The sequence below is a fragment of the Gymnoscopelus microlampas genome (assembly GCF_963454915.1).
Source record: "Gymnoscopelus microlampas genome assembly, chromosome: 4".
NCBI lineage: Eukaryota > Metazoa > Chordata > Actinopteri > Myctophiformes > Myctophidae > Gymnoscopelus > Gymnoscopelus microlampas.
Window position 1 is genome coordinate 9,977,212 of NC_139941.1, and position 6,227 is coordinate 9,983,438.

A 6,227-nucleotide genomic window follows, 5' to 3' on the forward strand; every position below is an offset into this window, starting at 1 on the left:
TATTGTGACGATAATATACATTTTCTTTTTCTTTCAAAATAAATACAAAAATAGCTAAAATAACTTATCTACTGTACAAGCTCAAAATGCGCCACAGTGCGACGAGTTGTGAGCATACAGTGTAGATCAGCTATTTTCACTGTTTATTTTAATGAAAAGCGAGTGATTAAAACCAGGAACAGACAACACTGTCATATCACAATATTACGAGGCGCAAAATGCCAGACATTTAGTAGTCTCATATCATGATATTGACATTATATAAAATATTATATTGTATGTTGGCTTATGCTCATGTTTTTCACTGATAAAACAAGTAAAGTATTCCACAACAGTGCTTCTCAAAGTGGGGTTCCAGGGGGTCCCCAGCATAAGTAGTTAATATAGCATCACAATCATTTATATGTTGGCTATTCAAAAATAGCAGATCTACAAGCTCTCAGCGCGTCATTTCATGTCACGCTGCGAGCTTGTACATCTATTTTTGAAAATGTTAGAAAAATATCAAAAATGTTTTGAAAATGTTAAATAATTTTGATTGTTTTTTTTTTTCATTTATCTTCTCTTCTGGGGGTCCCTTTGCACAAAACCTTTTCAGATGGGGGTCTGCGGCCAAATGCATATCCATTTGGGGGTCCTTGACATGAAAAGAACCACAGTTCCACAACATACTTACCCACTGGGCTGTTGCCAGGACTAGGACATGGGGATTCCATAGTGGTGAGGTTTAATCTAAACAACACATAAAGGCACAAGACACAGAAGCAGAAAACATACACAGACATCAAATCAGACAACAATCCACATTTGCATTGGCAAAATAAAACAAAAGCCCAGTGCTCCATGATTCATTTAGCGTCCTGTTCAAATGGTGTAGGAATTAAAGAATTATTTGTATGTTTTTGAATAACAAAGAACTGTGGACTTATATGATTCCTGACTCCTATCAGCAGAGGTGTCATGGTCTGTCTGTCTCTCTGTCTGTCTGTCTGTCTGTCTGTCTGTCTGTCTGTCTGTCTGTCTGTCTGTCTGTCTGTCTGTCGGTCTGTCTCTCTTTTTCTCTCTCTCTCTCTCTCTCTCTCTCTCTGAAATTTGCAACCTTGGTGTTATTAGCACCACACTCTAACCAACTGAGCTAACCGGCCTGATTTACTGTCAGTGTTGCTCGCAGAAAATAGCCAATATACCGAAGTCTGATTGGGTTTATGCAGTATATGAATAAGACTAAGGAATGCGATTCAAATGTGATTTATAAAAATCAGTTTCAATGTCAGTTTTTGCTGTTCAGACTTTATAAAACAAACCTGGATTGGACATAACTCTGATTTGGGCTGCCAGTGTGTCAACAGAGCCTTTCTATTCCATTCCAACTCACTTCAGTCCTACACACCTGTCTGGGGGGGGGGGGGGGGGGGGGGAATAGCCGATAGATCAGCTATTTTCACCATTGCTTTTTGTGTTTTATTTTGTTATCGTTCATTGTCATAATCAAGGCAATAATTGAAAAAATGGTGATATTGATTTGAAGTCATGTCGCCCAGCCGACAACACCTGTGTCCACTACCTCATCAGCCTATCAATTATGCCCATTAGCCTTCACCTGTGGTCACTTACTAATCAACATGCTGCCTATAACACTGGACTCATTCTTTACACTCAAGTTTCTGCCAGCCAGGTCTATGTCTCTGTGTTCTACCTTTACCTTGTTCCTCTGGACAACTTGACCCTCCGACTGCTTGACTCTCCTGTCTGGCTGCTACATCACCATTTGTGTAAGCTTTGCCTCAATAATTACTAATACTGTACATCCATTCAAATCTGCTCTGCTTGCTGTTGCTTTGCATTTGGGTTCATCTCACTCTGCATTCTTGACAAGGGACAGTGGTGTAAAGTAACTAAGTACATGTACTCAAGTAAATGTTGTCGGTATTTTTTCTTTATTTTTATTTTCAATAAGCTACGTAGGCACATACTTCTACCCCACTACATCTCAGAGGAAAATATTACTGCCCATACTTTTACTCCACTACAATTATATGAAAACAGTTACTAGTTACTTTACGTTTAGTTAGTTTTTGATTACAAAACACACTAACCACTTCAAACATTCATATATTTCAGCCATTAGAAAATAGAATATCTACATATGTCGCCATGCGCCGCATTTTGAGCTAGGTTGGCTATTTTCTAAAGATTTGTATACTGAACTTGTGAAATGGGACATTCTGCAGTGCACAATGAGTACTGTTAGTACTTTAAGTATATTTTGATGCCGATACCTTTACTCAAGTACGGTTTGAATACGGGACTTCTACTTCTAACAGTCAGAGTATATCTACATTGCAGTATTGATACTTTTACTTAAGTAAAACATGTGAGTACTTCTTCCATCACTGAGGAGGGATATTTTTGCTGGGTTTTGTTCAATGTCAGAAGAACCACACACTCCACAATCATCAAATGACTGTGATATTACATACATGCATTCCAGATAAACAGCCATAGATCTAACAACCCCATCCATCATGCCCGCCCGTGTAGCACATCGTGGTGGCATTTAAAGTCATGGCGCTGCCTGTGTATTATTCACCCACTACTCACCCAATAAATAATTGCTGCGACTTTGAGTCAGATATTGTTTCATGTCCATTTGAAAGTTATGTCAAACGTGTAAAATATCTCCACTTTTCCTTGAGCTTCACGTGTTGTTTAATAAAAAGCATTTTAATCCGATCGGTGGCCATTTTCTCATAGAGTTACAATGTATCAGAGTGCAATATACCTCCCAACCGATAGGGTCGCGTTGTTGAAAGCACATGGAGGAAATACGGAGAAAATGGCCACCGATCGGATTAAATTGCTTTTTATTGAACAATAAAGAAGGTACGGGTACTTCTAAGGGCCCGTACATAATTCTAACATCCATGGCCATGGGATAAGCACTTAATATTTGGAATCTGAACGTTTATGTAGATGTACGGGTTGTAAACGGAGAAAGTGCAAACACCAGGTTGTAGTTCATCCATGACGGTCATGATTCAGGGCTACTTCAACATATTCTTTTATTAGGCCTACCTGTTCCAATATAAATGAGGCCAGTCTTCTTCATCAAACTGCTCTTCCTCTTCAGAGTCACCAACAATAGATGACGCCATGTTATTATCAGTTATTGTCAGTGTTTTATACAACTTTGTCAAACTTTCCTCGTGTTTTTATTTGAATAAAATCAATAAACGAGCTGCTTTCATCCTGAAAAGACTTCAATGTGCCACGAAAATGCGTCATCCCTCTTGCTTCCGGTTTCGTCAAAAATAACAGATTTACAAGTTATCTGCGTGGCATGCAGATGGCTTGTAGATCTGTTCTTTCTTTGACCAGCTACGTCACATGGCCATGGTACGCAGCAGATATTAACATGATTTAATACAGTTGGCTGATTTAATACCGTTTGTATGGGCTTATACATTAAAGGTCTATCAAATTTTGATAGACCTAGTTATATCAGTGGTGGAAGAAGTACTCACCTAAGTAAAAGCAGCAATGCCACAATATACATACTCTATTACAAGTAAAAGGCCTGTGTTCAAAATGTTACTTGAGTCAAAGTACAAAAGAATTGGTATCAAAATATACTTAAAGTACCAAAAGTAAAAGTACTAAAATGTTTGAAAATAGCAGATGTATAAAATAGGGCTGAAGTGGTTAATGAATGTTTTATAATATGAAAAGTAACTAGAAATTAAAGTTTTCAAATAATTGTAGTGGAGTAAAAGTACCTCTGATATATGTAGTGGAGTAAAGTAAAGTAAAAAAAAAAAAAAGATTCCAAAAAGAATAATGATAACGCAACAACTAAAAATGATGGAGGTGTTCCGGGCTCGAAAGGTATAACAACGTAGGTGTAACAGATATAAATGGGTTAATAATCAATACCTAATTATAGTCCAATAACCTGATATATGATTATGAAATGGACCATTCTGCCTAATGTCTACCCTTACTTTAGCTACTTAAGTGTATTTTGATGCTAATACCTTTTGTACTTTACTTTGCTGTAGTGTTACATACGTGAGCATTTTAGGTTCTTTGGTGTGACTATTCTCAAGGCAGAATGATCCCTGAACAGTGTTTGTGCCAAGTTTGGTGCAGATTGGAGCAACAGTGTGCCTGTGCCTTTACAACGTGTGGCCCCTGGGGCCCCTGACACAAGCTGAGTTGTACACTCGTACTGATGTGCCGTGAGTCATGGCAGACCCCTGAACAGTGTTTGTGCTAAGTTTGGTGTTGATTGGAGCAACGGTGCACCTGCGGCCCCCAGGGGGCCCTAATGCGGCCCCTGCTGCCACACGTGGACTCTGGTGTGACTATTCTCATAGCAATCCCCTGGGGAAAGTGCCAATTTTGGTGCGGATCAGAGTTTGGCCCACAAGTGGCCCCTGGTGTGATTGTTTGTGCCAAGTTTGGTGCGGATGCAAATCCAGATGTTTGTGACATTCAAGTTCGACCCATCCTCTAGGAATAAAATAAGGCTTAATTGATTAATGTATGTTTTGTAATAATCTAATGTACCTAGTAACTAAAGTTTTCAAATAATTGTAGTGGTGTAAAAACTACAATATTTGTCTGAAATGTAGTCGATACTGAAATACTGAAGTAAAGTACAGCACTTGAGTAAATGTACTTAGTTACTTTCACCACTTGTACAGTACGGTGTGAAGTGACAAACCCCTCCTCCTTAATCTGTTGCTTAGCGCCAGTCGTCACAGCAGCTAATGGACGTAAATTATTCATGAACCTTCCGTGAGGCGTCCCAGCGCGGGAGGGACCAATCGGACGCCTCGAGGCTGGTGAGATGTGCTGAGCTCGCAGCTGATTGGCTGGCAGCTCCTCTGGTGAGGTGCTATCCATTGTGACATCAGTTGTCAGTAGAAACTCTATCTGGGTTGGTGAAATCCAACGGCCTCCCTCCACACACACACACACACACACACACACACACACACACACACACACACACACACACACACACACACACACACACACACACACACACACACACACACACACACACCACCGGGGTTTACAGTACACTGGGGTCAGGTCAAAACTGCTTTGTAATCTTATTTGGAGACATTCACTGATCCACAAGTTGTAGGGTCCATTGGTTCCATTTTTGTACATAGGCTTTTACTGTACTCACTGTAAACTCACTGTACTTTACTTTCACCAAAGCATGCAACTGGAGAGCTTTTAAAGTCTGGTCTCATCAGTGCTCTGTGAATGCACTTATTACAATTTACGATTGAGGCATTTTAGCAGATGCTCTTATGCAGAGTGACTTGTGTGAGATCAGAGTAAACATGAACAAGAGTCAATAAACAAGGTAAATAGTCACATGAGTAGAGTGCAGGGAGAACAATGTACATAACTATAGGATACCAGATAAACAATGAACCTGTAGTAGCATCTGTCTAAAACATGAGAACAAGTAACCAAGATATATCTGCATCAAGAATGTGCACAAGGAGAGGTGGAGAGGTAGAGCCATGAACTCTGTCATACCAACAGCATGCATGAAAGTCTCTCTCACATGCCCCCAGGCGTGTTCTCAACCGTTCAGAAGAACTGACTCAGCTGCCGAGTAAAAACAAATGTACCCTTTGGTGTTAGATGTGTCTGAACTGGAGGACGGTACATGTCAGGGTCAAGGCTAGTCGTTGTACTGTGCTGGTTGTCAACCAGTGGCTCGGGAAGCAGATGTGGGCTGCAAGTTGCTCCAACAGGGTCGCAGAGAAAGTGTTAACCTTTATCTCTATATTTTGATAGTAATCATTGCTATAGTGTTTGTTTGTTTGCTCAGTAACAGGGGTCTCCCCATCTCTACAGCCGTTTAAACAGAAAATACATTAGGATGGGATACCAATTTCATCCTACCAGGAGAGAGAACTCATACAGGATAAACACATGAAACTGGAAGTGATAAACAAAAACAATTTAACAAACAAAAGAGCACAGACAACTATATGGAACGCTATAAAGTTCTCTCTCCTGATTGGATGAAATTGGTGACCCACTGTATAAAATGTATTTCCGGTTTACTAAAGTCCTGGTGAGACAGGGAGACCCCCGTTACTGAACAAACACTCTATAGCAATGATTACATCAGAATATAGAGCTTTAACTAAACAAATATTACTTACTTACTTTTAATGTATTGAAGTACTGTC